The sequence below is a fragment of the Eretmochelys imbricata genome, chromosome 10 (genome assembly GCF_965152235.1).
Source record: "Eretmochelys imbricata isolate rEreImb1 chromosome 10, rEreImb1.hap1, whole genome shotgun sequence".
Taxonomy (NCBI): domain Eukaryota; kingdom Metazoa; phylum Chordata; order Testudines; family Cheloniidae; genus Eretmochelys; species Eretmochelys imbricata.
In genome coordinates, this window is record NC_135581.1 from 22,582,884 (window position 1) to 22,596,214 (window position 13,331).

Here is a 13,331-nt window from a genome sequence, read left to right on the forward strand (position 1 = left end):
TCACGGCGGTGCGCCCACGTTGGCAGGACACCGTGGCGCCGAAGCACCACCCGCTCTCTTCAGGCCCGACCACCGGTCACGTGGTGCAGTGGCGTGTTGGAGGCGGAGCGAGAACCCGAGACGGGGAAAGAAAACGCCCCCCCCTCCACATCCCGCGCATGCGCAGTGCTGTCATTGCCACTTGAACCGGCCACCACCCTGCACATCGCAACGACAGTTGGCGGGGTTGGCGAGGAGATAGGGGTCGAAGGCAGAAAACAGTACCTATGAGGGGGGTGGCCCAAGCGATGCGAGCCAGTACTAATTACAGGGTGGTGCGGACAGTCTGGCACCCCGTGCTTCCACTTGATTCCTGAGGGGGCGGTGTGATGATGAACCTAAGCCAATCGGAGATTCAGAGACGGCCGGCCTCCGCCTATCAGGAGTGGCGTGTCTCTGGCGTGGCAGTTGAGGAGCCAATTGGAGATGGAGATGTTGCCTGCTCCTGTCAAACAGTCGCACCCGGAAGGGAGCGATAAAGAGGCGCATAGTTTGAGTAACCAGCCAATCGAAGGAACGGACAGGCAGGAGGGTACATATAGAGCCAATCGGAAGCAAAGAGTCTGTTGGTTTCAGCCAATCAGAGGAGCCGGCTCTGTCCTAGGAATTGTGGAGCCGATGGGAGAAGCAGAGATGTGGCCACAGCTGCTAATAGGGCGGGGCTGCTCTGTTTGAGGCGGCTGGTTGTGGCGCTGGCCTCCCAGAGGCAGAGGGCGCAAGTACTAGGTGGCCGGGTTTCATCAGCGTAGCTGCCGAGGCAGGAGTGGAGACGGCGCTGTTGTTGTTGTCGTACCGAGAGATCGCCGCTGCCTCCGCTTTCCTCCTCAGCTGCGCCGGCGCCGGAGCTAGCGAGCAGGTACGTGGGGGGCTCAGCGAACGCGGGAGCTGGCGGCTAGATCCCCCACCCCCCTAGGGCAGGCTGTCCATTGCCCATCACCACCCCCGCTAGGGGTGGGGGTGCTCTCGGCCCACTTCCCCCTCCTCTCCCCCCGTAGGGAAGCTGGTGTTGTCCCCTCTCCGCAGTGTCGGGGTTGGGTTTATTGCCCCCGGTAGCGGGGTTACCCTGGTGCCTCCCTCCTCCTCCTCAGCTCGTGTTAATCTTGTGCTGGGCTTGGTGAAGACCCTCGTTTGTGGTTCTGCGGCGGGGGCTCCCGATGGAGGTGTGGGGAACGAACACACGGCAGGCAATGCGAAGTGCCCGTTGCGAAGTACGGGCCGGGACCCTTTGGGTGTGATCCCCCTGTGGCGTGAACGGAGCGTGTGTGTGGAACCTCTTTTAGCCGCTGACAATCCCTGCTGCGGCTGGAGGGCCCCGGTGAGAGTGGGGAGGGAGGTGCTGGGGGACAGGCCGCCCCAGCCTATCAACTCTTACAGCCTAATTGTGACTTGATAGAACTTCAAGAGCCCCTGGCCCTATCCACTCAGTCTGGTCCGTTTTAAACAATGATTTACAGCAAGGTCAGGTGTTACACCCGCTCCCGAGTATGTCTGCTATTTTTTTGGTTTTACAACTGCATTTTCCTATGGCTCTTAAAATGGCAGTTTTCTGTTCCTGTGTGATGAGTGAGAGAAGAAAAAATAGTTGGCAAAGGAGGGAAAGTGACTATAAGAAGCTCATTATTCAGAGACTGTTTATATACAAAGTGGTGTCAAATACACCAAGTACTATTAAAACAGTATTTTAATTGATCTTCAGGTACACCCTATAGCGGGGTGGGCAAACTTTTTGGCCCGAAGGCCACATTGGGGTTGCAAAACTGTATGGGGGGACTAGGTAGGGAAGGCTGTGCCTCCCCAAACAACCTAGCCCCTACCCCATATCCACCCCCTCCCACTTCCTGCCCCTTGACTGCCCCCCTCAGAACTACCAACCCATACAACCCTCCGAGCTCCTTGTCCCCTGACTGCCCCCTCCTGGACCCCTGCCCCTCACTGCCCCCCTGGGACCTCACCCCCTATCCACCCCCCCCCCCGACTGCCCTGACCCCTGTCCACACCCCCGCCCCCTGACAGGCCTGTCGGGACTCCCATGCCTATTGCCCCCCCACCCCCCAAACCTCTGCCCCATCCAACCACCCCTGTCCCCTCACTGCCCTGACCCCATCCACGACCCCACCCCCTATCCAACCCCCCTGCTCACTGTCCCCTGGGACTCCCATGCTGATCAAACCGCTCCCTGACACACACACCCCCTGAACCTCTGCCCTATCCAATCACCCCCTGCTGCCTGTCCCCTTACTACCTCCCCCCCGGGATCTCCTACCCCTTATCCAACCCCCGCCCCCTTTGTTAGTCTCTAAGGTGCCACAAGTACACTCCTTTTCTTTTTGCGAATACAGACTAACACGGCTGCTACTCTGAAACATGTCAGTAGTGTTACACAATCACAGTGTGGTGTGAGTTACCTTTTCCATTTGTATATGATTTTCTTTCCTGTATGTTAAGAATGAATTTGTTTACAATTGGTATTAATTAATTTCTACAAAGTTAAGAAAAACACCTTAATATATGCAAAGTGCTATCATGTTCACAAATTGAGCAATCAGGAGAAATATACAGAAATACTTAATCATTCAGTTATAGTAAAAGTTACTTGGAAAGTAGTAGGCAAAAAAATAAAATAAAACACAGAAATGATTTTAAAGTTGATGGTGTCTCTCTGTAAAGACACACTCGGTTGTAAGCATCAGATTTAATTAACTGTGGTTATCTTGGTGAAACTTCTATCAATATAGTTTTCTTTATAAATACTTTTTCTGTCTAAATAAAGAAAGACACTTAAAATATTAGTTAAAAACAAACCTCAACCTCCTCCCCTCTAAAACAGCCTGAACTTCTTGGGAATGAGAAGTAACTTTGCAGTGCTTATATCTTCTGTTTTGAGTTTTCAAGGGGGTTTTAAAAATGATGGGGGAAGTGTGATAGCATAAAAGAAAACAAAACGTTTAGTGTCTTGTCTTGTCATTAGTGGGAAGAATCTAAACATACTGTAACAAAATGCTGCTGATAAATAACTTCAAAAGGAGTATATTATTCAGCGGTTAAGCTTAAGTTTTTTTTTTTTTTGCTTATTATATTTAGATGTTTCCTCATAAACACAGTTTAATTTAGTTTCAGTTTAACTACGAACTATTGCAAATAAAGTAGGGGAGTTGGGATATTGCAGTTTAGAGGAATTTTATTAAACAACTCGTCATGGCATAGGACAGTTCACTAATTGTTTCTTACTACTAACCATAAGTAATTATCTTAAACTTAATCACTGTTTAAAACTAGTAAATACAGATTGTATTTTAAATAATGCCAAGTGAATTTTTTTTTTTCCTGCATGGAATATAGCTTTGATGGGACTGGGAACAGTGGAGATGCCCCTTAGGTGGATGAAATCTTAACCTGGAGCAACTAGGACAGTGTTCCATGTGCTCTCCCTGCTTCCCTCTTCACCTCCCATTTGCCATCAGTGCTTGTGGGGGGTTGGTTCTTTCCTCCCTTCCTTGTGCTGCAAGACGTGGGCAGGGTATCATGTACTTAATCTGGGCGGTGGGCCTGGCCTGCCCGTCACTGATGCTGCTGTTGGTGATGGAGGCTGGTAACAAGGCCAGGTTATTGGCTTCTGCCTACTGCAACTGGATGTGGAGAGAGGTTGGTACTCTCTGCTGCCTAGGTGAGTAGGCATTCTGGGCTCCCAGTTTCAGCCCCACTCTGAATTGAATTGCTTGATCTCTTTTGATTCCGGTGGCTAGGCTGAGGGCCAGTTCTGGGATCTAGAAGGGGCTTTTTCCGATATTGCAAAACTGGCAAACTGCTAGCTGGCGATCTAGTTTGGGGAGTTTAAATTACAACTGCCACAACTTTGGCAGGTTCCAGTGCAATTGATGGGTTAGAAAGTGCCCACCTGAGGTCCCTTGAATGCAGTGGTCCTGGACACAGCAATGCATTGTGGGGGGACCTGCCTCAATATCTTTTTTCAGCTTGTGGCACCATTCATCTTATCACTCCTATCTCTGGCATAGTATAGAGCAGGGTAGTGGGTTGGGGCTCAGGCTTTAAATTAGGGTTCCATGGCTGGCCTGAGGACACAGAGGGGGCATGGCCTTCACACCCACTTTCAGGTTTATGACACCCAGGGCCATTGGTGCCAGTGGGGAATGGCACTAGAACAATCCTGCTCGATAGTTTACAGTTTTCCCTGAAATCTAGAAAAGCACATACTATTCATAATGAAAAGTGTGTGTGCTGAGTTTCAGCTTCCTGATGTCGGCTGTTTTCACTGTGGTGGTGCATGGAGGAGAGAGAGATCGATCATAATAACTGTTTTCACAAAGGGGGAAGGGTAGTGTGTGTAACTGATGTGACTGATTGGAATTTTGTCAAAAATAAAAGACCTCCCCCCCCAAAACGAAAACCCCACAGTTCTTGGGGCAGACACCAAATATGGAAAGGGTTAAAGATGAATGTTTAAGACTTATAATCACACTTTGTACTTGCTTATAATAGACTTTTTTTAACCTTAGCAGAAGCAGTCACTAGAGCTCTAATAATCTAAGTGGAAACTGTGGCTTTTTAGCAATTTCATTATTCTTCATCATTGACACTGAACTACAGGGCAGTCAATTTGAAAATAACATCTACAAAATTGTTTCCTAAAATCCACTCCAAAATGAAGAATTTTTAAGTATCGGTCTTATCTTACCAGGTCAAGATGTGAATTATTTTCGTAAATAAATTCTTTGTTAGCCATTGCATATGTTAAGCATAGGGCATGCCATATTATATGAAGTCTTTTTTACAGTTCTTTGCTCACTTATGTCAAGAGACACATATCCCACAATGCTCCGCAAAGCTAAACACAGCTTTTGGAATTAGTGAATATAAAGGCTGTCAAAGGCAAGATACGTTTGTTCTGTGTCCTAGTACAGGTACCTTCATGGTTTAAAATATAGTATCCAAAACAGAGATAAGGAGATGTACAGAACAGCAAGTTAAGGAACTGGTACAAACTAGCGGGTAGGATCTTCGTTGACATATAAAATGCTTTATAACTTGTAAGCAATTGTGCTATAAATATAAGTGGTTGGGGGCATATTTCAAAGCACACCCACTGTGGAACAGCACTGCAAGAAACGGCTTCCCAGAAGGATCCCAGAAGGACTGGTATCTTATTAACTCTTTCCTTTCTGTATTATACTGCTATGTTTGGTTTATTGATCTCTTAAGCATTCTTAATAACAAACCATACGTGTAGTCAACTGGCTATGCTTTTAGACAATATTTTGCAGCATTCTGTTGGGACCTTTGGTAACGTTACCCTTTTCAAACAATCAAAAATTGAAAGGAAGTTAATAAAGATGATAGTCTTATTCTTAGCAACTGTCTTCTCTTAGTTGAGGTTTTCATTAGCTTGACTTAAAATTACTTTTTTAATGCTACAGTCTGAGGTTCCATACATAGGTCTTTCAAGAATTAGCATATCTCAAACTGTAACTGATCAGACCTGCTGAATTGTGGCTATTACCCCTAAATACAGTTTTTTGCAACTCTAGTGTCTAACATTTCCTTTTTATAACTAATATTTCTGGCTAACAACAGTTCTCTTGCTTCAAAGAGTCTTTGTGCTGACCTAATTTGTGACCTTGGGCAAGTCACTTCATCTCTGTATCAAAGTTTCAGTTTCCCCATTTTGCGAAGGGGGATAATGATACTTGCTTTCCTTTGTAAAGTGCTTCAGGATCTCTGGATGAGAAGTGCTATATAGAAAATGTGTGGTGCTGGTTATTGGTTTTGAGTTTTAGCAGTATAAATGCTGGATCAATTCAAAATAGTAATCTGCTTTCACTGACATCCGTAATATGAATATGCGAGATGACTGCATATTTGGTGAAAATGCAGTTCTGTACATTTCATGTGGATGAAGTCTACCTTATTCTCATGATTTTTTCTTTCCTAGAGCTCATGACAGTTTTGTTATTGTTGAGTCCAAATCTCTTGTACCTAAAGAAAAATTTCTGGCACATTCTGGATGTTAGATCGAGCCTTTAAAATGTTCATTGAGTGCATCAGATAGGGCAGAAAGTAGAAGAGGCTCCTGTCTTGTCCAATGGTGGAGGGAAAAGAAGTGTCCAAGCCTTTTACATTAGGATGAATCAAATGAACTATTGAGGGTAAAAAAAATTTGGTGATTGCTTGGAGTATTTAGTAAAAAAGAAAAAACTGATAGTACAGCTCAGGAAGAAGAGATTGGTGCTGAAGACCTCACTTACTACACTGCCTTCCATTGATGACTTTCTTGGGCACAGGTTGGCCCATTGTTTAAGGGTTGCTGGTAGAATGCCCTTCTGGATGGAGGAATTCCTTAGGTTATTCATCAGTGGTATAAGGTTACTTCAGCATAGGTGAAATAGGATGAATTCTTGTCGTTCATGGTGAAGATAACCGTCTGTTCAAAACAGTTTTGCTAGTCAAGATTTAGTGGCTGAGGGGTAACTTTTTTTGGTCACCTTCACAGCAGTAGTTCAGGAATTTTATTCCATAGTCAGGTTCTGAGTGGGTGTTGAAGTAGTGGTGCTCCAACCTGCTGCCTTTATGTTTCATCTATTCTTCTTCATTGGACTGTGACCTTTGGGGAATAGTATGGAATATGAGTGCAGTGGTTTTTAACAATATGTGGTAATAAGGTTTTGCCAAACTAACTGTTCACTGGTTCTATGGAAGAGCAACACTGTCCATCACAGCTTTTTGGAAATCCACTCTCTGGAGACAGCTTTGTGATGTAGCCCTTAGATAGGGAGATGAAAAAGTTCCGATCTTCGTCAGAAATGGTGTGTGGACTAGTAAAAGTTGTGGGTACCTCTCTTGTCCTCCTCTAGGCCAGTTGCATCAGTGAACATCTGACTGTGCAAGTCGGACTTAAGATAACTTGGCTGAATCTCATGGTAATAGTGGATATGAGATTTTGAGCCAGTCTTGAAGGTGTCATCTGAGCAAGTATTCAAGTCACCTGGTACAATTAACGTTGGGGATTTAATTACTTATTACAGTAACTCCTCGCTTAACGTTTTAGTTATGTTCCTGAAAAATGCTACTTTAAGCAAAACAATGTTAAGCAAATCCAATTTCCCCATAAGAATTGAAGGGTTAACACGTTGTTAATGTAGCCTCACACTGTACAAGGTAGCACAAATGGAGGGAGGGGAGACAGCATGGCAGAGAGAGAGAGACACACAGTATGTGTGTGAGAGAGAGAGACGTGCATTGCCCCTTTAAATACGCTGGCCCCCTCTAAGTACACTGACTTTTTAAGTAGATCAGCAAGTTGAGACAGCAGCTGCTGCCAGCAAGCTCCCTCATCCTGGGCTCTGTGGTGTTCCCCCCACTCTGTGGAGATGGGTGCGGGTGGGAGGGAGAGGACACCCTGACATTAGCATCCTCCTTCTACACACCCCTCACCTCCAAGCAGGAGGCTCCTGGGAGCAGCTCCAAGGCAGAGGGCAGGAGCAGCACATGGCAGTGGGGAGAGGGACAGTTGAACTACCCAGCAATAGATAGCCTGCTGGGCAGCTGCCGCACAGGGAACTTAGGGGAGCTGATAGTGGGGCTGCCAGTCCACCCTGGTTCCAAGCCCTCACCAGCTAGCTCCAACAGGCTGCTCTTTCTGCAAGCAGTCAACAAAGCAGGTGGCTGCCAAACGTTATAAGGGAGCATTGCACAACTTTAAACGAGCGTGTTCTCTAATTGATCAGCAACATAACATTAACCAGAACGACTTTAAGTGAGGAGTTACTGTACTTATTTATTTTATGGTAGGCAGGTAGGGGCCTCAGGTGACTGTCTAAACATGTCAAAGGAAGCATTCCTTGCCTCAAAGACCTCACAATCTAGGCTTTTGACAAGATATAGCAGGCAGGTGAAACAGACCAACAGGATTAGGGAGGAAATGAAATAACAGTTTTACACACTAGGCAGTAGTCTCAATTCGCCACCTGCCTAGTATTGCCAACTCCAGTGACCTTTTTCATGGATCACACAGGTTTGGCTGGGGTTGGAGCAGTGTTCTGATGGTGCAAAAAGCTCAAGCCTTCACAAATTTCAGCCATGCCTGGTAGGGAAACCCCTTTTGACTGGCTGCTTTCCCCAGTGTCACGCCTCCTGGGGAAGAGCAGCCAATTTACAAGCAGACAGAATACTATTCTGTCTCCCCTCAGGAGCAGATACCATTCTTATAGGAAGAAAGAGGGTGCAGAGGGAGCCCAGCAGCTCAGGGTGGCTCTGCTCCTTCCGCCCCTCTTGTGAGCAAGTGAATGGTTCATCAGCTGCTTCCCCACTTCACTCTCCTTCCCTGCAACACCCTGTCCTTGAGGGGACAGGAGTGGGTGAAGAACCCCAGGTGCTGCCCGCCAGCCAGGAAGGGGAGACAGGAGACCCTGCTGCAGCTCCTCTAGGCCGGGAGAGATGAGTGAAGAGCCCATGAGGTGCAGGAAGAGCAGAGGTGGATTCACCAAGGGAACAGTCAGCATGGGTTCACCAAGGGCAAGTCATGCCTGACTAATCTAATTGCTTTCTATGATGAGATAACTGGCTCTGTGGATGAGGGGAAAGCCGTGGACGTGTTATTCCTTGACTTTAGCAAAGCTTTTGATAAAGTCTCCCACAGTATTCTTGCCAGCAAGTTAAAGAAGTATGGGCTGGATGAATGGACTACAAGGTGGATAGAAAGCTGGCTAGATCGTTGGCTCAACGGGTAGTGATCAATGGCTCCATGTCTAGTTGGCAGCCAGTATCAAGCGGAGTGCCCCAAGGGTCAGTCCTGGGGCCGGTTTTGTTCAATATCTTCATTAATGATCTGGAGGACGGTGTGGACTGAACCCTCAGCAAGTTTACAGATGACACTAAACTGGAGGAGTGATAGATACGCTGGAGGGTAAGGATAGGATACAGAAGAACCTAGACAAATCAGAGGATTGGGCCAAAAGAAATCTGATGAGGTTCAACAAGGACAAGTGCAGAGTCCTGCACTTAGGACAGAAGAATCACATGCATTGCTACAGCCTAGAGACCGAATGGCTGGGCAGCAGTTCTGCAGAAAAGGACGTAGGGGTTACAGTGGACGAGAAGCTGGATATGAGTCAACAGTGTGCCCTTGTTGCCAAGAAGACTAACAGCATTTTGGGCTGTATAAGTAGGGGCATTGCCAGCAGATCGAGGGATGTGATCGTTCCTCTCTATTTGACATTGGTGAGGTCTCATCTGGAGTACTGTGTCCAGTTTTTCCACATCCTTCTTGTAGGGTGGGCACAAAACTGAAGGAGTCCAGTGGAGGGCAACAAAAATGATTAGGGGACTGGAACACATGACTTATGAGGAGAGGCTGAGGGAACTGGGATTTAGTCTTCAGAAGAGAAGAGTGGGGGGATTTGATAGCTGCTTTCAACTACCTGAAAGGGGGTTCCAAAGAGGATGGATCTAGACTGTTCTCAGTGGTAACAGATGACAGAACAAGGAGTAATGGTCTCAAGTTGCAGTGGGGGAGGTTTAGGTTGGATATTGGGAAAATCTTTTTCACTAGGAGGGTGGTGAAAAACCAGAATGTGTTATCTAGGGAGATGGTGGAATCTCCTTCCTTAGAGGTTTTTAAGGTCAGGCTTGATAAAGCCTTGGCTGGGATGATTTAGTTGGGGATTGGTCCTGCTTTGAGCAGGGGGTTGGACTAGATGACCTCCTGAGGTCCCTTCCAACCCTGATATTTTGATTTTTTGAGGTGAGGCTGGGTGGAGCAAGGGATAGAGAATTAATAGGGTAGTGGGTAGATGGAAGGGGGATGGGCAGAGGTGGGGGTGTAAGCTTCTGTAGCAGGTGCCAAAATCATGTTAATAAATTTGGGAGTAGTGGCATACTATTTCTCTCTCTCACTGGGGGTGGATGGGTCAAGTCAAGGATCAAAAGATAGACAAAAACCTCAATATATTCTCTGCTTTTAAAAATCTTGGTTTTTTTAGGCCAATCTCATTTTTTAGGGTTCAAATAATTGATTGTTGACCTTTGGGCTGACAACACTGCTAATATCTATGTGTTCAACAGTGGCTGTGATGTACAACAGCTCTGGCAGTTGTCTGTTTGGGAGAAGAAAAGCGATCTGGATAATGCTAGGATTTCCATATTCGACCTGTTCTGTGGTGTACATGCTAGAGAACTCAATGAGTTCTTCCGAGGTCAAATACCAGTACTATTGCCACTCTACCTTCTTTGTTCTCTCTGTAAGATTATGATGTATTGAGGAGCCTGGTGGCATGAACTATACCAGGATAAAACTGGTCCTATCATTTTCCAAGGTTTTGATGATACATGCAGACTTGTTCTGTGGTGTACATACCAGGTGTGGGGTGGGCAAGATCAATATGTAAATAATGTTGGTATTGTAACCTGCCAATGTCATATTAGTTGTCATGAGCCTGAGTTTTGGGAAATTTCCTTTCTTTTTGTGGGAAGATGGTGGCATATGTCCAGCCTGGCTTTGGTGTTTCTTTTTATATCTCCTCACGCTTACTGTAACTGGAATTCAGAAGTTTAATCCATGGAGTGGTGAAGATGGGAAGCAGAGATGCTCACATGCCCAGATAGAAAGATTTTCATGCTGCCTTTTGGCATGTGTGCTTGGAATTGCTTACCATTATGCCATGTGCTTCTACTATACAATACTTTACAAAGTTTATTTTGTATCTGTCTTGCCTAGATCTAAAAACACTATAGAATTGACTAATAAAGTCATAGGAAAGAAATTTAAATATAAAACAGTGGAGAATATGTTAAAGTATGTTGTCCTAGGCTTTTATGGTGTATTTCCTATCCTGGAAAAGGATCATTGAAGGTTGCCTTTGTACCCAAATGAATGAATAAACTTTGAGTACTTTGTATCAGTGGCATATTCTTAAGCTTAGCTATAATTGACTTTCTATTTTATCTGTTTGGTATCAAGGGTCACAATAAGGAATTCTGTATATTCAGTGGAACAGAGAACTTGAGGGGTCCTTTGGGGATGTGTTTCAACTCTGTGCCACATTTTAGGCATGGTTAAAATGAGAATAATTCTTATACCTTACAGAGATGATATAGCTTTTTAAGATCCTTGGATGAAAGGTATTAGAAAAATGCAAGGTATTAACAGTAAATGATTTAGGGTTACTTTTAGATTTTAATTAAAAAGTTGCTCATCTGGAAAATCTACCTTTTGGCTGAAGTAACTTATGGCCTGGAATTTTCTCGGCCTAGAAGTAAGTAAGTGAGTGTGTGTGTGTGTTTAAAGTTTGAACAAATTATCTGCACCTGTGCCACAGGTTGGGTTTATAGGTTGAGCATGGTAAAGGTCAAAAATGCATAAATACCAGCTGAGTGTTTTTGTTTAGGACTGTTTCCCTTTTTGAGAACTTCATCAGAGAACAAAATGTTACTCATGGTTGCTTCCTTTTCTTTCTGAGCAGTCAAGAACATTTCTTTAGGATAAGAATCAATTTCCACAGTCCTCATTCTCTGTAGAATAGCTCTTCAACTGTCAGTGTGGACAGTTAGAGATTTTTGGATGAAGTTTTGAACTGGCTCTAAATTTTCATTTGAACTGATTAATGGTTGGCCAGCCTGGGAAGCTTGCTCCCGTGGGCTCCAAAATGCTGTATAGACCTACCCTTAGACTCCTAAATAACTCAACTCAAATGCTTTTGAAAATTTTCTTGTTTTCCTTAAATGTTACAGTACAAATATCCAAATACTGTTGTCAGGGGTGCTATATGAATTATAGGGGGGGGAAAAATACATCCATGCGTTGAAGGGGAGTGAGACCAAGTGATAAGGACATGAGAAAGGCCACACAGGATCAGACCAGTGGTCCATCTAGTTTAGTATCCTGTCTGCCAACAGTGGCCAACGCCAGATCTTCAGAGGGATTGAACAGAACAGGGCAATTATCTTGTGATCCATCTCATGTGATCCATCCCATGTTGTTCAGTCCCAGCAACTGGTCTATGGACACACTTAGCATTTTCCATTGGCATGTTAGACAACTTTTCAAATAGCTGCCTGCACACACATTTTATAAACATATCATGATTAAATTCCCCAAATTTGTTCATCATAAAATGACTTTTGGGGAGAAATATATCCTTTTACAACTATGCTGAGTGAAATAACTTTTTAAACTATGCATTACAAATATCTAAAGTGTTTCACTTTCACCCAACCAGTACAAATTCTTTCCTTTCCACACGAACACTTGTTGGACAATGTCTTAACTTATCAGAATCCTCCTTTCTTCTTGGTTGTCTGAACATGATTTTTCCTGAGGGCTATTCTTCCTTTATTAGAAAAATTAATGAAATAAAATGGGAACTTGATAGAAATATAGAATCTGTTAATTTATTACATACAGTTTTTAAACTTTAATATTTTTTAAACAAAATAAATTCAGCTCTATTTAAAAGATAAAACAAAAACCCTTCCTTTTCCTCCAGAAGGAAGCACAGCTTAACTGTAAACTTGCTGAATGCTGAAAGTTACCATATAAGTTTTATTCTAGGGGCAATCTTACTCAACCATAGTTTAAAGAAATATGTCTTGCTGTTAATTCCGTCATTTCAGAATCGGTATTGCTCTTGCATTGCAGTTAGAGGACAGATAGAATTGCATTAGCTATTTGGTCACACTTAGGGCATCCTTAGTGTTGAAACTGGTGTACTGTATTACTTTTTTTGTCCCTTTTTATATAAGGAGTGACTTGCATTGTATGTGTATTTTTAAGATTGTCAGGAACACCAAGAGTATTGAATGTAGATGCTCCTTCATTGTAATGGCAGGGGGAGGAGGAGAAATAACTTTATAATCTGAACAAATGATTGATTAAACTTTAATAGCTATAGGACCATTAAACAAGAAAAGATCAATGAGTTAAATTGAATGATATTTTAACTAAGGATATAAATTATCAAATCGTCAGCATTAGTCTTACCTTTAACCCACCCTAACCTTTAGCCCCTAGCCCTGGGGCGACCTGGCCGGAGCTGCCCCAGCCCCTCTCCCTTTAATTGGTTAAATGATATAATTTTAATAGTTTAAACAGTTAACTTTTTAAACGATATATACATCCCTAATTTCAGCAATACCTTTTGTTTCCGCCAAGGCTTAATCAGATTAATTTGTATTAAAGCTGTGACACAAAAGACAAATATCTACACTTGAGCTCTTTCTGAGTTTGTCAAAGCAAACCTAAACATTGTGATGGATTTTTAAGTCATGTGTGTTGATCACAAAAC

The 13,331-nt window shown here is 44.1% G+C and overlaps 1 protein-coding gene across 3 annotated transcripts in view; it reads left to right on the forward strand.

Moving 5' to 3' along the window:
- The first annotated feature begins 761 nt into the window (after positions 1 to 761).
- ZC3H7A (zinc finger CCCH-type containing 7A) overlaps positions 762 to 13,331 on the forward strand; it is a 45,105-nt gene continuing 32,535 nt past the window's right edge. For all 3 annotated transcript variants that reach the window (XR_013347382.1, XM_077829107.1, XM_077829108.1), the window contains exon 1: positions 762 to 895. The gene's annotated coding sequence lies outside the window, so the exon portion shown is untranslated. The remainder of the gene's footprint in view (positions 896 to 13,331) is intronic.